At 36.9% G+C, this 25,742-nt stretch overlaps 1 protein-coding gene across 1 annotated transcript in view; it reads left to right on the forward strand.

The window, feature by feature from the left end:
• Liprin-alpha (PTPRF interacting protein alpha) overlaps nt 1-25,742 on the forward strand; it is a 213,017-nt gene that overhangs the window by 111,131 nt on the left and 76,144 nt on the right. The window lies entirely within an intron of this gene.

Consider the following 25,742-nt stretch of genomic DNA (forward strand, 5'->3'; position numbering starts at 1 on the left):
CACATCCAGATAGTCCCTTAAAAAAAAAAAAGTCTGCCCCCCACCTTATCTGAATTTATCCTAGAAATGTTTCAGCTTCTGAGAAAATTAATAAATTGCTCCATCTGCTTAACGTAGATGCTTAAATTTTTTGATACTCTAATAATGAAAAGATGATCACAAATTTAACCTAAATTATTTATAGCTAGCCCAAAATTATGTTGTATCAAAATTAAAGTTATGGAAATTCGTAATTAAATCTAAAGTCTATCAAAACAGCTTTAAGGTCGGTCTGTGTCTTACATTCTTGGTCCACTTTCTTGGAATAGACAACTTCACTGTATGATTATCAGTTTCAACTCCACTTGTCCTGCATGTCTCAACGGTACAGGATGGAATGTATGACCTATTGTTACGTCTTTCACATACAGATCATAAGAGCTGGTCAGCCATCCGTGAAATACGGCTTTACACTTCACTAGATTGTACGTAATGGTTACTAAGTGCCAGTGGCTGCTGAGATTGGTAGCAGTCAGCTGCATTCCTCTTAGAATTGGTCTTTCCCCACCCCTCTGTTTCCTTTAATTTCTTATTAAGAAAAAAGAATCAATAAAGTTGCACAATTTTTGGGAACTTATTTTTCTGGTTATGGCGACTAAATAAAATCCTAAATCTACTACTACTTCCGATTTTCCATTTTCATATCACGCTGGCCACTGGGACAGATTTTCCACTTTCCTCAACCTTCAGGAAAAAAAAAAGAAGAGGTTTCCATTGAGTTTGGGTAGATTTATCAACAAAATTGGCTAACATCCAGGGAAAAAAATTGCAACCGGAAATGTTGTTTTAAAACGTAAACATGTTTTCTCTATGGCGGATGTTCACAATTCGGGTAGCGCACCCTCCTGTAACCGCTAGGGGATTCCCCTAAGTAACGTTTTTTTTTTTTTTTGGAGCTTCGATTTCCATCATTTATATTCCAAGTGAGGGGATGAGGGGAACTCAGGTTGATATCCCCGCCGACTGTTTTGCAGCAATCCAGGAATCACTTTAATTTTTTCTCTCTCTCCCCACTTCCGGCTGGGCAGTTCTGTATAGACTAGGTATCTCCTTGGTTAGAGAGTATGAAGGAAAATAAATAAACTTTGGTCATCTCAATAAAAAAAAAAAACAAGTTTTTTGTAATTTCATTTTCCGTTGTTTCCGCTTTTCTACTTTTTATGTGTGGTCAGGAAAATAAAGAAAATGGCCAACTGTAAGGCGTGGACTTTTCTGATTTTATTTATTTATATTTGATTGTTTGACGTTAGGATGGTCTCTTTTTAATAACGAAATACATTCAGAAGTATTGTGTGCAATAGCAGCTTCATTTCCGTTCTGTTTACACAAAAGTGACGGCTCTATTCTGGATACTGCTTTCCTTTTTTTTTACCACCTGAAGTCATTTCCGTTTCATGCAAATTGAGTTTCACAGTGACTTGTTGTTGTCAGACTTGCAGTGCTATTTTTTTTTCTTTTTTTAAAATATTGTTCTGTATGTTAATTTTGTTATTGTTAATTTCCATCTTAGTAGGGCAAAAATCAAAAGTTCAAATGTTAAATATGGAATCCGGTGCCTCCTTCACATCTATAATAATTCAGGAAATAAGCTTTTGTTAAAAATCATTCAACCGGAGGGTGTTTAATCGATTTTTCCAGTTTTGGGAGACTTATTCTGAAGTATCATTTTCAGTGTAGTGAGCAACCTTGATATATATAACCTGTGTTACATTATATCCAAGGCCTAGACCAGGGAATCGAATCCACTAAACCAACAATACATCTTAGCATTGCGGGTCTAGCCTATAACCGCCTAACATACTTTACTATAAATTTCTCATATTAACCATTAAATAAAATCCAAGGCCCTAGACCAGGGGAATTCGAACCCACTAAACCAACAATACATCTTATCTTTGCGGGTCTAGCCTATAACCGCCTAACATACTAAAAATCTCCTAAAATGATTCCTAAAATTCTCCAACCTCCCGATCTAAATACAAATACTAATTAATTGACTAATTTTCTAAAAGAAATTTTGAATAAAACTAATTAAGAAATATGGTATTTTTAAAATAAAATCATTTGCTCATTTTGAAAACAGTCTCAAGTGTTATTCTTGCTATTATTATGATTCAGATTCGAGGAGAGGAGTGGTTTGGTTAAACAGTTGGTTATTGATTTACCTTTAGGCGAAGAAATTTATTTGAGCGAATAATGGAGTTTCCTTGCTGTAAACTTGAGGTTATGGTTTGAATTTTGTAGCCTAAAGGGTTCTGGCTAGTAATTTAGTCCAAACAGTCAGCTCTCATTAATATTGAATGTTCATTTAACAGCGCAACAACTTCGAATAGGTCCCAAATTTGGTATTAATTAGATTTAGCAGGTGACAAGTACTTTTAGATATTCATTGATCATTTTTATTAGATTTGAATCAGCTGGTTTTCACTTCAAATTTCCAAATTAAATTATCTTTGAAGTAATCTTTTTTATTATAATTTTCCAAATCTTTGAATTTTCTTTAAAGTTCAGCAGCATTTTCCTGGCGGAATCATAGCAGTATCCCTTAAGGGCAAAGAAAAAATAATTTACATAAAAGAAATTAAAGATGATAAGCATTAAAATGTTAAAACTTTACAAATATTTACTTATAAATAGTTATTGGGTTATTAATTACCTGTTGGACTAAATTTAATTAACCGTTAAATAAAATTCGAGGCCTAGACATCGGGAATCGAACCCACTAAACCAACAATACATGTTAGCATTGCGGGTCTAGCCTATAACCGCCTAACACACTATTATAAATTTCTCATATTAACCATTAAATAAAATCCAAGACCTAGACTGGTGCATCGAACCCACTAAACCAACAATACACCTTAGCATTGCGGGTCTAGCCTATAACCGCCTAACATAAAGTTTCTCATATTAACCATTAAATAAAATACGAGGCCTAGACCAGGAGAATCGAACCCACTAAACCAACAATAGTGGCAAGTGTTGGTCTAGTGGTCATAAGAGCGGCTTAGTGTGTAAACCAACAATACATCTTAGCTTTGCGGGTCTAGCCTATAACCGTCTAACATACTTTACTATAAATTTCTCATATTAACCATTAAATAAAATCCAAGGCCCTAGACCGGGGAATTCGAACCCACTAAACTAACAATACATCTTAGCTTTGCGGGTCTAGCCTATAACCGCCTAACATACTTTACTGTAAATTTCTTTTATTAACCATTAAATAAAATCCAAGGCCTAGACCGGGGGAATCGAACCCACTAAACCAACAATACATCTTAGCTTTGCGGGTCTAGCCTATAACCGCCTAACATACTTAACTATAAATTTCTCATATTAACCATTAAATAAAATTCAAGGCCTGGACACTAGGAATTGAACCTACTAAACCAACAATACATCTTAGCTTTGCGGGTCTAGCCTATAATCGCTCGGCTACCCTGGCGCCGTATTCAGCTTTAAATGTAGCTATTGGAGTTTTATTCAATAAAGATGGAGACAAACAATTCCTGAATAAAGACGATTGAATTCAGAATGGAATCCTTTTACGTAACTCTTCTGAGTGGAGAAATGTCTAATTCAGTGTTGACTGCTCTGAGATCTAATTGAGCCTTACTAATTACCATATCGAGTAAATATTGCGGACGTTGATTCCTGAAAAGTAAGTACCAGAAAATACTTCCTTCGGTAAAAAATGGAACCCTGGAATTCAGAGACTTTCGTAACCTTAGATTCAGCTCTGCAGATAAATTCATTGTACACCAACGAACGGAAATCAAGGAGAGGAAGTACTAACATTGTGACCAACTGTTTTCTTACTGGAATGTACTGGCTGAATGTTTCGTTCTTTTTATTATGTTTTAGTTGGTACAACGTTTTTTTGGGGGGAAATTTTTGTTAGAAAAGTCACTAACATGACTAGTCCATGTTCAAGTATTTGGAAGAGGACGAGGGATGAAAATGATGTCTATCCTGTAATGGGAATTATTTATTATTTATATTTGTTTAGTAACTCACATAAAAACTGGAGTGTTCGAAAAGTTTGGGAAGGATACTAGCCTTGGGAATACCCTGTACACGTCACTGGATGGCGCAAGTATGAACGTGTCCATTTTCGTGCTTATAATGTTCCAATAAAGAGTAATAATTTTAAAATTTGGAAACAGGAAGTCAGACACTTAGTACGAGTATATAGTCCTTTTAAATATAAGTAATTTTAACTTCTCACGGTGTAAACATATTTTGTAGGGGTCTCCTTAATAGGGACGTGAACAGGAGAAAATAAAGAAAGGGTAGCCTAAGCATTCAACTGGTCCCCTCACGTAGGGCTGCATCCTGGCGTTACCATGGCTACCGTGCTGCCTAAGATGTGTAAGCTTAGGCTAGCAGCTTTCCACACGTTTCTCCACATCCACCTTATTTATTCTAACTGGAGCTTATTTTTTTAAAAAAAATAAAACTTCAGACGACAAGTTGTCATTGTTAGTTGATGTTCGTCTTGAGTTTTAAAAGTAATTAGCTTTTAAATATTGGGTTCTTTCATGAACGGAAATAAAATGTTTAATTTCACGTAAATTTTATTTAATTATTTTTACAGGAAAGCTCTGTGCTATATTATAAGGATTTCAACGAGCTTTGTTTACTTTCAACGGAAGTAAAGCCGAGCTTTCAGAGTTTAGTTAGGGGTTTTTAATTAATTTTCTACTTTGGGGGAATAGAAATTACTTTACGTCAATTTGAAAAACCTTAAAAACCTCGAAAACCACTACGCGCTAATTCCAAATAATAAAGGCCAGTTTACTAAAAGCTAAAAGTCCGTAATTTATTATCTTTTCCGGAGTCTGTGTGTGTTTTTTTTAAGATAAGTTAAAACAAACAGCAACAAACAAATATTTTACCTGTTTGTTTTTATTTTCAAAGTTTTATCTACTGGGGGGCGGTTGCTGCCCTCGGTCGAGGTTTGTCTGCCGTCCCCCAGGTACTGGAAGTTCATTATGTACCCATAAATCTAGTAAGGAAATGTTGCCAACATCACCATTACTCAGCTTATTATTTCCCTTTTTTTTTCTTTCTTTTTAAGCAGAGAAAATATGAAAATATATATATTGCTTTTCCGGCTTATCTATTCTGAAGATGAATGTAATATAGTTATCCTTTGAATCGTGGCCTCTTAACAAAAAATTGTTCATTAAATTCTGAGAAGTTCAAAATTAGTTTTTGAACAATGCTAAGATGTATTGTTGGTTTAGTGCAGGGGTGAGCAACCTTTTTAATCAATGGGCCAGTTTAAATTTTAATTTTTTTTTGCGGGCCGCACATACATTAACTCTTACTAATAATTTACGAAACGTCCGTATTGCATTTTTGAACAAGTCACCGACAAGTGTGTATCTCGTCACAAAAAAGTCGCGCAGACGCGGCGCGTTCGTATTGCATGTTTAAAAACGTCGTCGACAAGTAACTCGCCATAAAAAAATATTTCGGTTTAGTATGTACTACCATTTTATTATAATTAATTTTATAACAATATATTGATGGGAGAAAGTCGATAAAATAAATTCAATTTTAGAAATGCTTGGCGGGCCGCGTGTTGCTCATCCCTGGTTTAGTGGGTTCAATTCCCTCGGTCTAGGCCTTGGATTTTATTTAATGGTTTAATATGAGAAATTTACAGTAAAGTATGTTAGGCGGTTATAGGCTAGACCCGCAATGCTAAGATGTATTGTTGGTTTTAGTGGGTTCGCTACCCCGGTCTAGGCCTTGGATTTTATTTAATGGTTAATATGAGAAATTTATAGTAAAGTATGTTAGGCGGTTATAGGCTAGACCCGCAAAGCTAAGATGTATTGTTGGTTTAGTGGGTTCGATTCCCCTGCTCTAGGCTTTGGATTTTATTTAATGGTTAATAAAAGAAATTTACAGTAAAGTATGTTAGGCGGTTATAGGCTAGATCCGCTAAGCTAAGATGTATTGTTGGTTTAGTGGGTTCGATTCCCCCGGTCTTAGGCCTTGGATTTTATTTATTGGTTAATAAAAGAAATTTACAATAAAGTATGTTTGTTAGTCACCTCCGTCCACTACACCTAATTGGTAGTTGGACGTAAAGCCCGCCTGAAAAAATAGGCAATTACTTTACCTTACTTTACTTATTCCTTTTTAATTGTCTTGACGAAGACAATTCCTTACATTACTGTTCAGAAGAAATTCCAACCACTACCTCGCGCAGGGCTGCAGATAATTCGCGAGTGTCCCTGTAGCAGCCTTTAGTTCCCTGTTCTGCGTGAGCAATAAAGGAGCAGTTCCTAAAAGTTCACCACTGTCTGCCCTCCAGTAGCCTCCGTAGTTCACTTCAGTAAGCGCTTTAAAGGACATCTTCACCACTACTTTAAAGACCTAAGATATTCCTCCAGCTATTACTTCCTCATTATCAAGCCATCCTGGCTAAGTGAACTCCATGAAATCGTCTACTTTAAACCTGATCTCCAAGAATTCAGCACCACCTCCAACAGTTGTGGAGAGCGGACTTCAGAATCCGCTACTCTCAACATCCCCCACTATCTGATACGTTGAATTCTACAATAACACTTGCAAAGCTATCATTTTAATGACAGATCATTTTCTGATTACAGGGATCTTTAAAATGGTGGAAATGCAATTTTCGTAAATTTTAATATTGTTCAGAATACACGCACTTACTGGCGATTTGAGAATGTAAACACCCCCCCCCCCCCCAATTGCTAACCACCAATTTAGTGTGGACACGATCTTTGCTGTTTACACAGGGCCAGTATCACACAATTATGTGTCCGATGAACTGGTTGGTACTCACCAGTTTGAGTGCTAGTAAAAAGCAGCATTTAGATGTAAACACATAAACTAGAAGAAGAGATTGGCTTTCAGAAGTACCGCTATAAATGTTCGGTACTGCTTGTGGTACCAGGAGAGCCTGCAACGTCCCAGTTTGTTTAACACGGTCCGATCTCCCCAGCCACATTGCCAGAACTATCCCCTTGTTGTGTTGGGCCAGTATTTCCTAGATTCAGTCACTGCTATCCTTCTCGTTCATACTAATGGTACTGCAAAATGTGAATATCTTCTCCCCCTCCCGCCCCGCCACGTTTCTGCTATTGCGATTTCAACTTAACATGTAGAATTTCCAGTTCATTCATTTTATATTTGTATAACTGCCAATTTCCCGATTTGTTGCATGTTCTGGGTACACTAACATAGAAACTATACAATAGGACAGTTGTATATGGGCTGAAAATCAAAATGTTTTCAAATACGTTCAAATTTCCAACCTTTATATCTCTCTTCCTATTCATCAGAATTCAATGATTTCTTTACCAAATTGTAGTAAATTGTTAGCTCTATAACTGGCTCTAGTAGCATCTTTTTGGTGTTAATACGTATATAATGAGATATGGAAGGTCAAATTTTAGAGGTTTTCAAATACCTTCAAATTTTAAACCTTTATATCTCTCTTCCTATTCTTCAGAATTCAATGATTTCTTTACCAAATTGTAGTAAAAAGTTAGCTCTATAACTGGCTGTAGTAGCACCGTTTTAGTGTTAATTCTTTATGAGATATGGAAGGTTAAATTTTATAGGTTTTCAAATACGTTCAAATTTCAAACCTTTATATCTCACGTCGTTTTCATCAGAATTCAATGATTTCTTTACCAAATTGTAGTGAATAGTTAGCTCTATAACTGAATTGAACCGCATTGTTTTAGTAATAATAATTGAAGAGATATTGGAGGTAAAATTTTAGAGGTTTTCAAATACGTTCAAATTTCAAACCCTTATACCTCTCTTCCTATTCATCAGAATTCAATGATTTCTTTACCAAATTGTAGTGAATAGTTAGCTCTAGAACTGGCTCTAGTGGCACCGTTTTAGTGCTAATATTTTATGAGATATGGAAGGTTAAATTTTAGAGGTTTTCAAATACGTTCAAATTTCAAATCTTTATATCTCTCTTCCTATTCATCAGAATTCAATGATTTCTTTACCAAATTGTAGAGAATACTTAGCTCTATAACTGGCTGTAGTAGCACCGTTTTAGTGTTAATTCTTTATGAGATATGGAAGGTTAAATTTTATAGGTTTTCAAATACGTACAAATTTCAAACCTTTATATCTCTCTTCGTATCCATCAGAATTCAATGATTTCTTTACCAAATTGTAGTGAATAGTTAGCTCTATAACTGGCTGTAGTAGCACCGTTTTAATATTAATATTTTAGAGATAAGGAAGGTTAAATTTTAGAGGTTTTCAAATACGTTCAAATTTGAAACCTTTATATCTCTCTTCCTATTCATCAGAATTCAATGATTTCTTTACCAAATTGTAGTGAATAGTTAGCTCTAGAACTGGCTCTAGTGGCACCGTTTTAGTGCTAATATTTTATGAGATATGGAAGGTTAAATTTTAGAGGTTTTCAAATACGTTCAAATTTCAAACCTTTATATCTCTCTTCATATTCATCAGAATTCAATGATTTCTTTACCAAATTGTAGTTGAAATTTTAAAACATTGTTTCTTCCTTCCTGCTGTTCAGATTTTATGAATTCTTTTCCTGTTACTATTTTTAAATTGTAGCATCTGTTAACCGGAAGTTATATCGTAAAGATTGACTTTTTAATGCTCATTGAACTTCCTTGATCCCAATAAGATAATGATTGCTTTAGCCAGACGAAGGTAATATTTTTAAACTTGATCAATTCTTCAAGAATTTTATTATCGTAGCTGCTACGTGTTAGTGTTCAAATTTAACTGTAGAAATGTTGGAACTATGTATAAAATAAGGAAACTGGCGATTGCGTAGAGAATGGGATGCTGTGTTAAGTAAAAGAAATCTCCTGCTGGGGGATGTTGGGGGTATCGGATTAGTTAAGGCAGTGCAGCCAACTTCCTGTTTTACCCGTCTCGCTTCGTACCCACTTTATTACATCATACTCCTTGCTACGGTCTGCACCAATCTTTTTCCTCTTCGGCTATTCTTCTTCTTTTTTTTACTCACTGATTGGCATCCAGGAAAAAGAAGTAGAAGAAGAAAATTCTCCACTTTTCCTGCTGATAAATTATACATTTTCCTTTAAATTGTATTTTATTAGTTTTTTTCTTTAACAAGGTGTAACTTACTAGCGATCTCCAGATAAACGCAAGTAACTAAATTTCAAAGTTGCCCCTAAAGTCTCTTTCTTACTAGGACCGATCGCCGGCGTAAGGAAAAATGTTTAGATAATGGCCTAGGCACGGATAGCTGCTGGCCGGAAGTCTGCCAACCGGAAGTGTAATTTTAATTCGATAGATTTTTCCGAGTTTTAGGAGTTTTTCTCGAAAATGACTCTAACGATTTTTCTTTTAAAACTTAATTTGATATTTCCTTTGCTTATCATTTGATATCTAGATCATTTATTTTTAAAATATTTTCACCGGTAAATTCTTGTTATTATCTAATTTTGGGGCAGAGGTTTGGTTTTACGCAGTTTCCCCTTTAAATTTAATGTGCTTCCTTAATATTTAAATACAATTATAAACTTCAATTAAATCTGTTGTGCGAAAGTACCAATAAATTTTCCGGTTTTTAGCGATTTTTCCGCTACAAATTCTGTTTTAGAAAAATTTAATTTTTCCAATGGCTTTTCAGTGAAAAATATTTTGAGTTTTATTATGTTAATCAAGTTAAGTACCTTCGTTCAAGTTGTTTTATTATTAAGTATTATTTTTTTTTTATAATGATTTAAGGCGCGTCAACATCTAAGGTTATTGGCGCACGCAGTTTTTTTCAGCGCACTGCCGCCCTCTGAACAGTGTTCTCTCTTTGCAGACAACACTGTCCATCACCGGACAGCTGAAGCTGTAAGAAGCTCCTAGGAAGAGAAAATCTAAGGGTCAGCAGCTGTATTCGAACCTGGGACCTCCGCGTGGGTGTCCAGTACGCTATCCGCATAGCTAATCCCTTCCCTTTATTATTAGTATTATTATTGAACCTAAAATGCATGGACTTAATCAACTTGAATTTTCTTTTCAACTTTCACTTTGGCTGACATTCAACTGGTCCTTTTTTACCCATTGTTCGTAATAATAAAGTTGGCCAGAAATTCCTTAATTAGAATTTTAATAAAAGGAAGTTGGTGAGAGGATGTCCTGGTAAATGTTCAAAAGTAAGCGGTTCAGTTTTCTAGTTCCGTCCTTCTGCAGAAATAGAAGAAAACTATATATATACTTTTTCCCCTAGAAAAAGGAAAACTTTCCAAACCCACTGCAAAGCAAAAACTCTCCCAGAAGTAAAAAGAAAAGAAAAAGGAAAGCGAACGTAATAACTCTTGACTTTTCTGCAAAAGCTGAGAAATATCCTCCCCTATCCTGACCTAGATAATAATGGAAATATCTGCAGGCTCTGGACGAACAGGGCACCAGTCCCGGTTGGAGAGGGGGTATCTCTGAGTAATGTAGCTAGCGCTGCCTGGAGGGAAGATCTCCCACTAACAGGGACCAGGGACTTCCCTTCAAGTGAGAATCTTTTTTTTTTTTTTTATTTTAATCATCTTTTTCTTTCTCACTCTGTTGAGAAATAATTCAGGATCTTCTGCCCTCTCCATCAATGCATTCCATCATTTGTCGTGTTATCTTTTTTATGGCTTCCTTTTATTGCTGGTGCCCCTCAATATTTATATAATTGGATTAATTGGTCAATCTGCCAATCGATCATTTGGTTCTACTTTTCGCAAGTAATTAATGAGGTTTCGTCCAGTTTAACCAGTTAAGCGCGGGAATTTAGTTTTAAAAAAACCTCCCCCCACAGTGTGCGGAAACTAGAATCATGACAATGACGTGGTATACACGTGTCGATCGCAGTGGGCAAAACAAGCCAAAAGTTTACAATAGTCGTAATAGTCACTGCAAGCGACTTTTTCTACAATCTCTCTGGGGCTTGAGATTACAGAGCATTTCAAAAATCTTACACCGCTTCTTCACGTATGCATTGCTCTAGTTAACTAGAGACGCGCAAGAGCTTTTACAAGGAATAGGAAAAGAGCTTTGAATTCTGTGCTGCAAAATGAAATCATGGCTGTACTGAGGTCCTGAATCTCTAAGAGGTAAAAGAAAGGGCATTGCACAAGGGTTGAGGAGCTTCTAGTAAAGTAAAAAGTAAAGTAATTGCCTATTTTTTCAGACGGAGCTTAATGTCCAACTACCAATTAGGTGCCGTGGACGGAGGCGACTAGCAAACTTACTTTACTGTAAATTTCTCATATTAACCATTTATTTATTTTTTTAATCTTTTATTGCAATTTACCACTGCAACAGTTGTTGCAACAAGCAAATATGGTGAAAGAGAAAAAAAAGAAATAGAAGAAAATCATGAGTGGACACCCAGTGGTGTCACTCCAGTAACACTCCTCTCACGATGAGAGAAGATCACGAGGCCATCTTCTCTACAATCTCCTTAGAGGATTACCTGGTAATGTGGAGGAAGATAGGTGTTCTATGAGAGGGTTAGGATGAGCTGCTGTAGAGGAATGAAATTTGAAGAAACGAGTGTTAGCAAGATCTGTAATGAAAGGAATTTTGAGGTCATTATGAATAGTGAGGTTAGGAACGGAGAACGGAACCATTAAATAAATTCCAAGGCCTAAGACCGTGAATCGAAACCGGTACCACAATATATCTTAGCTTTACTGGTCTCGCCTCTAGCCGCTCGGCTATCGTGGCGCCTAGTCTGAACCTCTATCTAAGAGGTAAAAACAGCATTGCACAAAGGTTGAGAGCTTCTATTTGTGTGCGTAATTCCCCAATCTCTAATGCGGGAGACCAAACATGTACCAGCCACTTATCATTTGGCTGGCTCCCACCGCAGTTCTATTGGTAAGATAAAGGAAACATCCCATCAAATATTTGTATTTTATTAAAATTTCGAGTTTTTATAGTTAATGGCAATTTTATATTTTTTCACAACGAGTATACACGTCGAAAGCACCGTAACAGAGATTTGGTTTGACGTGACGCGACTGCCAACCGGAAGTGCCATTTTAGCTCGATAGATTTTTCCAAGTTATTGGAGCTTTTCTCGAAAACGACGCTAACGATTTTTCTTTTTAAACTTAATTTGATATTTCCTTTGCTTATTATTTGATATCTAGAACTTTTAATTAAAATATTTTCACGAGTAAATCCTTATTAAACACGCTTAACTCGGTTAATGAGTTTTCCAACGGAAATTCCCGTTTTAAAGATTAACTGGGTGGAAGTCACTAAGATGATGATGATCTTCAAACAGAATGAGGCATTGGGTGTAAGAAACCATTGTTAAGATTATGTCGTCACAGAGATCTGGAAACTTTTTACTCGCATCATTTCTCAAAATTTGGAAAATCTTATAAGAGATGACGTGGAAATTGTCTTGGAAAAAAAATATTTTCTTTTAATGAATGGAACAATAAAAAAAAAAATTCTACTTATAGGTTTCATTCACTCGCATTAGGACCGCCCCCTCCACAACTCTGCCCCTAAAATGCCTCACCCCCTCGAATGACGGATTTGTATGTCGTGTTTCTCACCTATTGGACCCGGGGTACACACAAATTTTTCAGTTAAAAACTACATTTTGTTTCTTTCCCCCTCCACAGCAACAGTGACGTCATGTCGTCACGTCATGACGTCCCCATCACCCTCCCATAAAATATTTTTTAATATAATAATTTGTCAAAAGAACTTCTTTAAAAGGAATGTTGTGGCAGTCTTTTCTTTTTTTCTTTTTTTTCTGTGACGTACCTGTTAAATGTAAAACTTCTAAATAGTTATAGCGGTGGTAGGGGGCGGGGCAGAAATAAGACCAAGTTGGGTCTGTAGTTCAGTTTCTGTTTTTGTAATAATTGAGAAAGTTTATGCGAACTTTGACTTTGCAGGATCCTAGGGTAATACTACTTCAGTCTGAGGTGGGCCACAGTCAATGGTGGTACAAGAAGTAAAATTCTCGTGCAAGTCCAACGGAGAGAAGCCGGGGCTCTAGTTGGGCCCCGGGGTTGGGCGGGGTTTAGGGCCTCACTGAATATGCCCTTCAGAAGGTAAAGTTATGGAAGCCTCACCAGGTTTCTGCCCTATCTCTTTCGCCGCTCTCTCTCTATCTCTCAGCTTTTAATTAATGTAACTCGTCCCTTAGGGCACAAAGTTCCCTTTTGGTAATCTTGGGCATCCCGTTAGCTCATACTTCAACCTCAAAAACTCGAGAACTATTAGTCTTTAAAAAAAAAAGATCCAGTCTTTTTTGGTGTTCCCAGACCAGCTGTATGGTTAAAAGTTGTTGCAGACAGAGCACAAAAAGCGCTATCTGCCAATCCAGAAATACTGGATTCAATTTTAAAGCTTCTCTCCTCGCTTACTCCCAGAATCGGCGCAAATAATGCGAGCTCTCCCCCTAAAGAAGAAAACTGGGAACCGCTAGTTCCGCTAGGTCAGTCACTTGCAAAGCCTTATCTTTCCAACCTCTGCTACAGCTCCAAAGGACCGCAGTTACGAGTGGTGTTGTCTCTTGGAATAGCCGCCAGGTCTTTAGTCTCCCATTTCTGGGACTAGCTCGAAGCCCCCCCCCCATCACTAGCTTTATTTAAGAAGCATTCCAAACTGGAGACCTAGCTCTAGAAGTTATCCTAACCATCCCTGAATATTAAGGGTGTTTCAAAAAAATGTTGACTTTTAAATTAAAACTGCCCGGTAGGACAGTTGTATAAGGGTTGATCATCAAAAAGTGCACGAAAAAGCGTAACGTTGAAAAACACCCAACTTTGACAATTTTTTTCTCTTTTTCTATAAAAGATAAAATTCCCAAATTTTCTTTAAATTATAGGGCAAACCCTCATTTATAACTGTAATTTTTTTGCAACAACCCAGATCTAATTGGTTTTGAGAAAAAAGTTGCCGAAAATGAGCAAAAACGGCTTTTTCAAAAAATGTTCTTGTTCTTGTTCTTGTTCTTGTTCTTGTTGTTGTTACCTTTTTTGTAAACTGCGTAGCGCCTAAACGCGTGAACCGATTTTCATGAATGAGGTGTCAATCGAGTCGGAATTTTATGTAGATGTGCCTTTTGGGGGTCTCGACGCTATACATCGAATGGGAGAGGAGTTAGCCCCCTTTATGTAAGGCCCCCTCAAAAATTATTATTTCTAATTTCTCTGTAAATCTTGGCCCGATTTTGATAAAATTTGATAGGATGATAGGGTTGGGGCTTTCCTACATAACATTGAAGCGACGATCTGCTCTTACACTTGTTAAGAGGAAGTATAGCAATCGTTTCAAATTATCGAGACGTGAACCGATTTTCATGAATGAAGTGTCATTCGAATCGAAAGTTTGTAAAGATTTGCACTTTAAAGGTCTCGACGCTATGCCTCATAAGGAGGGGAGTTTGCCCTTCCCAAATAAGGCCCTTTCTAAAACTATTATTACCAATATTTCTACAAAGCTTAGTTCGATTTTGATAAAATTTAGCACGAAGAAGTGATTAAAGCTCCTCTACATGGCTGTGAAGTGCCATCATGCTCTTACAATCGTTAAAATTATCAATGAGTGAACCGATTTACATCAATGAATTGTCGTTCGATTCAAAATCTTTGCCTCTTTGCCTTTTAGGGAGAAGTACTGTAATCGCAGTTTATTTTTCTTGCTCCTCTTAAAAGGAAGTACTGAAATCGCAGTTTAATTTTTGCTATTTACGCACAAATACCTTCCTATTTTATTCAAAACGCTTTCTCAAAAAAACAGATATGTAACTTCGCAAAATAGACAAAAAGAAAAATCTATCCAAAAGGTACAAAAATCTCCTTAACAAAAACTTACAGTTTAAAAAGTTAAGTATAAGGGTTGATTAAACACCAAAAGGTACACAAATCAGCAAGTATCCATCATTTCATTTATACTTCATTGATATTATTTAAGTAATTTTACTGCATTAACTTTTCCTTCACATTTTTAGAATTTATTAGATGTCACAGACCCTTATGCTGGCCAGTTCATTCATAATATTTTTTCATTATAATTATGATAAAATGAATTATGAATTATTCTGAGTAGTCATATACACATGCATGTTAAAGTAGAAAAAGACAAAGTTAGAGTCGGCCACTTATATTACATATATACAACATTGTGGGAAGAACACCTAGATTGAGAATGTAATTGAAGAAAACTATATTATTTGCGATAAAGCCAGATTATTTATTACTTATTATTACAAACGTTTGACTCCTACATAAAATAACAATTACTTTGATCGAAGAATGAACTTAAACCGACGATTTTTATTTAAAAATAAAAATAAAAAAATGAATAAAATAAAATCATTGATGTATGTTGGAGTAAACATTTTTTTAGAAAAGTTTTTGAACTTTTTAGCCTGCTACTTTTTTTCTTTTTAACCTGTAATTAATAGTTTGATTATTATAGATAAATAGATACTATTACAATCTAGTCTACAGTCTTGAAAAAATATTTTGTAGATGAAAATGGCCAGCATAAGGGTCTGTGACATCTAATAAATTCTAAAAATGTGAAGGAAAAGTTAATGCAGTAAAATTACTTAAATAATATCAATGAAGTATAAATGAAATGATGGATACTTGCTGATTTGTGTACCTTTTGGTGTTTAATCAACCCTTATACTTAACTTTTTAAACTGTAAGTTTTTGTTAAGGAGATTTTTTAAAGAGCTTCGAGCGGAAAATTAAAGTTCATTTAAAAACAAAAAGTTTCGTCCGTATTAGAGCAAAATCGATTAATATTTAGAGGACGCTACCATCGATCAAAAGATTTTTGTTTTGCTTTTTTTTTTTTATATATAAAAAATCTAAGTTAAATGTTTTGTATCTTCTAAAATTATTAGCAAAACATCTAATTGTACAAAGTTTATTTAAATATAATTTGCTATAAAGACAATGCAGTTGGAATCATTTAAATGGCCATTTTACTTTCAAAGTTATGAATAATTAAAGAAGCTGTATTTAAAAAAAAAATATATACACTGGGCCAAAAAAAGTCTGTGAACCCTAACCTAAATTTTATTACTTCTAAATTAGGGAACATTTTGTATTTATTGTTATAATTTGAAATTAATTTACTATCAATCGATTTCAAATTATAACAATAAATGCAAAATAAAGCTGTAGTTAAGCTTAAATCTCCATAAGGGAACCCTATTTAGAGCCCCTCCCCCCTCCCCAAGGAAAATTAATTGATTTTTTTTAGTAGATTATCAGGGAAATTCAAAGGCATACCTCTATGTACCAAGTTAGTAAAATACACTTTACTTTTACCAGATAATTAGGAACAGTAAAAGATTGCCCGTGGCAATGGAGTGTAGCAGGAGCTTGGTTCATTTCTTAAGACAGAGTAGTTTAATTTGAGGTCGAACTGCAATTATAGTGGTATCTGATGAGGTGGTACTATCACTTTAAATCTTGCTAGTGGCAGAACATCTACAATTTCCGTGACCATCCATCAATATTAATCAATGTTGAGAAGAAGAGAATCGATTATTCATTCGCTTATTTCCTGCCATTAGGAATTTCCCCTTAAACGGAGTTCTTAGCAGGAAGAACTGAATTAAGGATAGATTTTTTTCTTTGGTTGATGTACGAGCTTGCTTGTTGCTATGATGCAGTCTGGAAATAGTGCGCGTGCGTTAATGTGGGTGTACATTGTTAGTGAGGAGGGGTATTTGCTACAGAGATTGTGGAGGCTGCAAAAGCTTTTCCAAACCAACCAACACCTCTCTCTCTCTCTCCGATTTGGTCGTAAAGTTCTGACCCCAATAAAACTCTGAACCGTCCATGAAAACGATGTACGGGCCTACAGCCTCGCTGTAGTTTTGTTGGGCCTCCAGATTCTCCAGTTGAAGAGTGGACAGTTCTCTCTCTCTCTCTGTATCTAGCGTAACAAAAAAAAAAAAATCTCCTGGGAGTGATCCTATCAAATTGGAAGCCACATGATATGTGCTCTGTGGTATTGTGCACTTACATACAAACAATCTGGGCACATACTACGATTTCTCCGTACCCTTGTATTGGGGAAACCATTGTGGTTGTGTTTCAATGGAAACAGTCTATTCGAAATACTAAGCAGAATGAGTAGATGATGTGATTCCTGCCCGAACTGCTCCCCTCCGGAGCGCTGCAGGAATTGAAAGAAGCTGTTAAATTGAATGGAGTTCCAGATAAATGAAAGTACATGATGATGTCGAAAAAAGAGTTACATCAGTGTGAGTTCCAGGTGGCCATTAAGTATCTGAAGCTTGGGTGAACGAGCGGATGTAGTTTAATGGCGGATTTCAAAGCGACGGTTATTTGCGATTTAGGATCCGGTCAAAAAAAAAAAAGCTAAAGAAATAATTTATAAGGAAGAGACCCCACGGTTTCCGCTACATTCAGAACACTGTTAATACCAATGTTTTCAAGATCAAGAAAAACTTTAGAATACCGGATATCCGGGTGATAAGCTGTACCCGACAATCTGGCCGGAAGAGCAATTCCCTCTTAGGCGGATTTTGATTTTTTAAAAGTGATTCCCTGATGTGTAGGACACATGTTCAAGTGGATGTTATATGATTTATGGTATTCCATAAATAATGGGTGACGTAAGAAACTTATTAACATTTTATTAAAGCTCTTACGTAGCATGTAGAGTAACATGTCTGCGGTTTGGCCGCAGTGTTACGTAATATCCAGGGGGATATGCCGAGTTAATATCAAGTTAGGAGAATGGAATTTTACATTGCGGTATGCCGCCAGCCAGCCAGCTCATCCTGCCTAAGTTCCGTGTAGTTGTGGTGCACACTAAATTAGTCCACACCTCTGTATATCGAATTTTCTTATCGATTATTGAAATTCCAATTTATAAAATAGACTTTTCCACCGTCCATCCAAGCTCATATTCCATTTTTTTTTTTATTTAGTTCGGAAAATGAGGGAAATTTTATTGGGAAAAATTCAGATATACTTTCCGCCGTGTAGTTGTTGCTTAACACGAGATGAAAAATCGAGCACTGGTATGAGTGCCCATTCTGAAGAGGTGTTTCCTGAAAAAAGGGAGCCAACCAGTAGTTGTAAATATCTTCAGCGTCGTCAGCCTTTGAGTGTGGTCCATCAGTGATCATCCTAGATAGCTGACAGCTCACCGGGCTATCTCATCCATGAGAATTTGTGCTGAAAAACCGACTATCCCTGGAAGCTAGACAGTCACGTGACCAGAGATACCCAACAGCTGTTTTGGGACCATTAAAGGGAAGAGAGACGCTTAATTTGGTGTCAACAAATTGTCCACATCTCATAACCCAAATCTCCTACATGAAATCCAGCAACCAGATCTGGGACATCTTTGCAAGAAGGAGAAAAAAATTAAAAGCTTCCATCATTCGAGTTAAATCAAAACCATCCCACAAATCAGAAGAGCTCCCTGATGGAAATAACTTTAGCAAAGACCCTCTGGTCTTGACTTTGAGGAAAGAAGAAAAACTTTTTGATCGAAGAAAACGTCATTTTCGGTGTTCATCGAAAATTTTCTTGTTCTTAAGAGGAAAAGTGGATGGTATGTGTCGTAATTCTGATTAATGCTTTAAAACTGGGTAATAGCTTCTTCTATCTTCTCGCAAGAATACTTAAATCTTAAGATGTCCGTTAAACCTTTACGTTGCTGTGGTTGTAAGAATCTTAATATTTGGCTCTCCAATTCTACTTTACTTGTGTTCCTTTATATATATGTATATGGAAGCAGAAAGTAATTTGAGGAATCGATTTTTAATGAATAATGTTCATTAAAAGAACAGTTTAGAACCCAGTTAGTGCGGATTAGTTTAAAGTCCAATGATGGGATTTACGGTAGCATAGGAGTTAGTGCCAGCAGTAATTGCTTTGTACATCAAGGATTATAGTTTCATACTTCATTGTTTGGTAAAACCGTTTAAATACCCCTGGTTAATCTAACGGTAAAGCTAAAACTAGCGCAGTGGCTTAATTATAGTTTTTATACGCCATAGTGTACGTAAAAAATAAAAGTGAAGCATTTTATATTGTAACCTATTTGCGAACAGATAGACAAAGCAATGTCTAACAATAACTTGAAAACCAGTTACAATAGCTCCGTCAGTGTTATTTTATACTAGACCCGCAATACTTGCCAGTGTTGCATGTTAGCCTAAATAACCTTTCTTCCTATAACATATCCAGTGTTTCTTCTACGTATATTTCTTGCTATTTTTATCTGCTATCCTGATCCATTTGTCGATTTATTGCTTGGCCCATTATTTTCTTAGTAAGGCTTGATAAAGTTTTAAACAATTTCCCAACTTTCATCATACACATCACTATTTAATCTCATCTCTTTATTAGCTTCTTCTGATACTTCTACAACTTCTAGTAAGAGGAAATATTTACGATCTATCAAAGTTCCGGATATTGATTTTTCCCTGAAATATTAATTTGAGATCCCTCCAAAGAAGTGGTTTTAGTCCGTAGAATTTTTGTTTATATACACATCTAGATCTACTGTAATATCCCTTAAAATTTGTGACATCTCCTGGACTATATTTGGGTAATGACAAGAACTTTGTGGCGATCACAGTTCTTCCTTTTTACTATTAGAGAGAGACTAAGAAAAAGAAGAAATTGATACCACATATAGGGTAAGTCTCTCAGACACCTTGCCCAGGAAATGGTGCTTATCTTACGTCACACAGCCAGGCTTCGCACCAAACAGCACTTAACTACATAATCCTGATATCCTGCCGCCTCCCGCTGGAAGCTGCCTACAGAGCCTACACTACAGAGATTTTTATCCCTTTTTTTATTTATTATAGAGGTTCGCCCATTTCCTCCAAGGCCTCGTAAGTCTCTTACACTCTTTTCATTCTTCGCCACTTCCTGAATGTTTCGTGTTTTCGTCTAAGTATCGCGTCATTCATCACCATTTTCTTCCCCCAGAAAGCTGCCATTTTCTTTATTGTCTTTACCACAAATTTATCTCTACTTAAAAACAAAAATTTTTGTGTAACATAATCCATGAACTACAGTTGGTACCAATTGCAAACGTAGTGGTAGGATTCCCGTTTCCGTTTGGTAGAAAAATAAATCCATCAATACTAAGCTAGAAATCTCACTTGATTCCTGCTGGTTACTGACCTGTCAGGACATGATTTATGATGGAGGACTCTCCTTTGGCCATTACTGATATAACTTTATATCTGATTTTACGTTTAAAGATAGATGGCTTTTGGCCATCGGTTTTAGGGAGAAACGAATTTAAAAAACTAACGCCTCAGTTTGTTCTGTTCCTCCGCCAAATTAATTATTGATATAAATAAAATATGGGTCTGGTTTCAAAATAAAGGGGCAGAATCATATTTTACTTTATTTGTCCTGTAAAGAAGTATTTAGTTTTGTTTGTTACTTATCACAATAATAAATAAATAAATTATTATATTAAATTTGATAAATAAGTTATTATGTAAGTATCTAATGACACCAATAAAGTCTTATTATTATTATTATTATTATTATCATTATTATTATTGTTATTAGTAGAAAAGTAATTGCCTATTTCTTCAGGCGGGCTTTAAGTACAGCTATCACTTAGGTATCGTGGACGGAGGCGACTAACAAACATACTTTACTATAAATTTCTCATATTAACCATTAAATAAAATCCAAGGTTTATAGACCGGAAATCGAACCTACTAAACCAACAATACATCTTAGCATTGCGGGTCTAGCCTCTTAACCTCTCGGCTACCGTGGCGCCTATTATTGTATTATATTCTTCTGTTATTATTATTATTATCATTATCATTATTTATAATTATTATTGTTATTATTAATACTATTATTGTTATTATTATTACTATTATTGTTATTATTATTATTATTATTCATGCTTCTTACAGGGCACGGGAGTTTCACCTCGTATTCTGTATAGGATGGGGAAAGTTGAAGACCCGTCATGTATCTTTGGGTGTGATAGATGGGTGCCGGAGAGGAAGAGCTTGGAGCAAGAGATCGGGCGAATCACACCCGAATATATAGTTGGGATTATGCTCTCCGATAGAGATTGCTGTGGGACCGGGTGGCTACCTTCACCAAGGTAGTTTTAAAAAGAAAGAAACAGGAGCTGGACTTCCGTCTGCTCCTGGCATAATAGAGAGTCTAATAAGGGCTGGTAGGAGCTCGCATGAGCTATTGTGAGGCACCACCTTGAAGTAATGCGTAAGTGGTTCCAAGGTGGGTTTCTGTGCATCTGGGTTTTTTAGTAGGTGAGGATCCCACATACCGTGGGCATTTCCCCACGATGATGCATAATGCATTTTTCCCTATCCGTTACTCATGATTTAAAACAATTGTTCGTAAGTATAAGCCCTGAAGAAGACGTAGGTCCCTAGGTCGAACGCTTGGCAAACATTTGTGTCCGGATTTGGCAGAAATCTTTCTTCCTACTAATGAATGCATTAGCCGCGTGTTTTGAGTTTTGTTTTTTGGCACATCGACTGCTGACGTCATGAGGAAGAAGCTTGGATTAAATAGTCTGCCCAAAAAAGGAGCAATTTAAGAACGTGAATAAATAGGCAGAATAGAAAGCTGTAGTTATTAAGGCCTAAAAAGTAATTGTATAAATTAACATACGGGCAGTGGGTATAAGCGGGACATATCCGGTGGGTTACGATTCAATGAGACAAACTTCCACCTTGGGTGGTTTTTTGTATTAACTGGGAAATTGAAGGAAATTTCTGTGCTATCATCCCGGGCCGATATAGAAATAGGAGGAAATGATAGGCAGCACAATAGGGTACATCGTAGACACATTCTCTGTGAAGGAGGTCCAATCTAAACAGAAGGAAACAAGAGGTGGCTTAAAAGACAACACCCCCCCCACTTTACCACGAGTTCATTGGTTGTAACAAAACCCCATTCCTGTCCAATAGCATTCTGACAATATAAAACCCAGCTATGCTGCGAGAAGTGCCTCGAACAGGAGGTATATCCCGTGTCTCTGAAACAACACCCTCGATGGAGGGAGGGTGGAACACTGTGCCACAGCCTCATGTAAGAAGAAGGTCACGTAGGTCCTCCAATGCACGACCAACCCCCTCCCTCGCCATTGGGGAGCGCCCCATAGCCGTCACCGATACCCCGTTTTCTTCTGGTTCCAACTTCTTGTTAGAAATTACATTTCTCTCCCGACCCTGTACGTACCAACAAACCAACAACGGCTAAACAAAAAAAAAAAACGCCCGGACGTCCCCCTACTCTTCATTGCTCTGCCATCTTTGCCAGTTTGTACTCGCTGTTCAGCTCTTCCTTAACAACTTGTCCACAACCTTTCCGCTTCAACTATAGATCGCACACCATATAACTTTCATACCTTCAAATGAAGGCCCCCTTTTACTTTGGGAACAATAAAAGCGATCCTGGTGTCAACACTCTGTTTTCATTTAAAACTATAGCAGAGTGACTTTCCTTAGTCAAACATTTCTTGTATTACAAGGACGAACTTTTATAAATATTGACTACGCGATGGAGGGGATATAAATATTACGTGAAACTATTGGAATTTCTAAACTATTATGTTTTTTACTTAATTAATCTCGCTGCAGTGGAACAGCATTGCGGAGACATCACTTTCTCGAGGAGGTGCCTCCAGGCAGCTGCTTCCAGGAGTCAGTCCTTCCGTAGACTGAATGAAGGCTGGGGATTTCAGGAAATTCTCAATCTTACATCCCAATTTAGGATATTAGTAGGAGGCGATGGAAGAGAGAAGGGCTGTTATTGGTATCTGATATTCAGAAGGGGGTATTTCTTGGACATTTCTAGGTCCTCCGAATGGATGCTATACAGGGTGATCCATTTAAAATGCACCAATCGCTAATAACTTTTTATGAAAGCGGAATTTTGAAAAAACCCACGAAGTATACTATATGTTTTTTTTTGTCTATTTCTCAAATTTTCCACCCCTGATGCTGTATCTTCATTTTTGGCGGAGTTACGGTCAAAAAACTGATCAGGGTTTCATAAGGACCACTGGTTTTGACAATGATTCTGAAAACTACATAAAATATTGTGAAAAATGACGTTGATCCCGTTTCGATATTCCTAATATTAGTTGAGACATTTAAGATCAAAGTTACAATTTTATCTGATTTGTGATCGGTTTTCAATATTAATTTTCCACCAGAAATACACCAGTTTTGGGGAGGTCTTATGACTGCAAAAAATGGTCATTGGTGACGCAAAGAACAAAAATAATAATAATTGAAGATTTTAAAGAATGTAGAGTAATGTAATGGCTGTGGGTGAATCAGGATAAATTTGTTTTATCATCAAATAAAAGCAACCATCACATCATTTTAATGTACTCCTTGTGCAAGACTTCTTGACCTATGATTACGGTTAAAATATCTTGCAAGGGTGTTGGTCTAATGATCAAGAGCGTGGCTTTGTAAGTGAGAGATCACCAGTTCGACTCCCGAGAATGCAGTTATTCATAATACTTTTCTTAAAAAAAAGGAATCATACGAGGGATTCGAACTGGGGATCTTCAACTTACAAAACCACGCTCTTGACCACTAGACCAACACCCGCCCCTCCATGGCGATTGGTGCGTTTTAATTGGATCACCCTGTATATGCCCAATGTGGGTACTAGGCTGGAAAAACTCTCTCACTCTCAATGGCACTAGAACCCAGTTAGCTGGGTCCTGGCCTCCTCGATCTTACTCCGGCCAATCGCTTCCTCTCTCTTGCAGCCGCCATCCAGTTCCTAGTTCGCAATAACTGCCTGGGTCATCCTGCGTCACACTTTCAAACCATCATCTTAGCTTTGGTCTACCAACTCTCCTTTTTTGCGGTCAGGGACTTCCCCTGTAGTACGGGATCTCTTCGTGGGCCATAGACTAGAAAAAAAAACTAGCTCTGCAATTTTCGGGACACCCACCAAAGTCATCAAGATTAAAGGGAGAAACTTGGAGTGAGAGGGTAGCCACTTCCTGTCAGAAGAATATTTAGCATTTCCACTATCTAGACAGCTTTCCTCTTCTTATCAGCGTTCGTTACAATCCCGTTATAACGCCCAATTTTCCATCACTGTTCGGCACATAGCCCTCGTTTTACGATATGTGTTGAAGGATGTAATGGGCCCCCCAAAGGAATTCAAGAATAAGCAGTTTTAGCTATTGATTTATAACATAAACCTTGCCGATGCAACAGCTGGTGGTAATCCTCTATTTAATGCTGATTAAAAGTTGTACTTCCTGTGTAATAAATAGCGGAAATAAGCCATTAATTAATACCTTCTTACAGGAAAATGGCATATTAAGCCCATGAATATTGGATTCGACCAGCAAATATAAAGTGAACAAGTAGAGAGAGTAGAGAATTTATGATCTAGTCTGGGATACGATCAAGAAATTTATAGGTGCGTGGAGTAGTGATTTCTTTTTAAAGGGGGGGGTTGAGAAAATGCGACCAGGAGAAGGAGTCACAGCCGGGGTTTGGTGAGAAAACTGTTTCTCATTACACAGCTGAATGAAGCTGAAGCAGCGGCGCTTCTGCTGAACGTAGTGTGTGTTCATCCTCTCGGAGTACCTTCTCCTGAAGCATCTCTTCTTCCGGTAGGTTCCTCGCACCTTGTATTCACAAACCATCAACCAAAAAACCTCATAAATATATTCTATCCCCTTCAAATACTTTGCGTACATATAGTGTGATTTATGTTGTGCAAATGTGTTAAATTTTAACGTTAGGTGTTTACACTCACACGACCTTCTCTTCCGGAATAAATAATAATAAGGGAAGGGGGGTTCGAATCCAGCTGCTGACCCTTAGATTTTCTCTTCCTAGGAGCTTCTTACAGCTCACTGTCCGGTGATGGACAGTGTTGTCTGTAATGAGAGAACACTGTCCGGAGGCCGCACAGTGCACTGAAAAAAGCTCCGGGCGCCAATAACCTTAGATGTTGACGCGCCTTAAATCACAAAAAAAAAAAAAAAAAAAAAAAAAATAAGGGAAGGGATTTGCTATGGGGTTAGCGTACTGGACTTCCACGCGGAGGTCCCGTATTCGAATCCAGGGCTGCTGACCCCTTAGATTTTCTCTTCCTAGGAGCTTCTTACAGCTTCAGCTGTCCGGTGATGAACAGTGTTGTCTGTAATGAGAGAACACTGTCCGGAGGCCGGCAGTGCACTGAAAAAATCTCCGGGCACCAATAACCTTAGATGTTGACGCGCCTTAAATCATTAAAAAAATAATAATAATAGTATCAAAAAAAACCCTCAGGGTTATCCGTAGAGTCACCCAAAAACCCACTTCGCCTTTGGGAACCACGAATTCTACTAATTAATTCAATAAAACGTGACACAAAAAGTATATAATAATACCGGAGAATTGATAGCAGGGCGTTTCATTAATTAAAACTCAGCCGTGTCCGTCCCCTCGCTTCCTCCTTATCCCGTTTAATAACCGCACCCTAACGAAGGGAATTAAATTAATTGCAATATTCCACTAGGGACAGTTAATCAACTATCCTGAAACAAAAAATAATTGTCACTAATTTAAGATAAAAAATTAATAATTTCATTGTTAATTCACAAGTTTGATTTAATAACATTCCAAGCTGCAAGTTTAAACATGAATAAGTTCCATTATTGGACAAGCGAATGAA

The sequence above is a fragment of the Rhodnius prolixus genome, unplaced genomic scaffold, assembly GCF_049639745.1.
Source record: "Rhodnius prolixus isolate KJV_2025 unplaced genomic scaffold, Rpr scaffold_3, whole genome shotgun sequence".
Classification (NCBI taxonomy): domain Eukaryota; kingdom Metazoa; phylum Arthropoda; class Insecta; order Hemiptera; family Reduviidae; genus Rhodnius; species Rhodnius prolixus.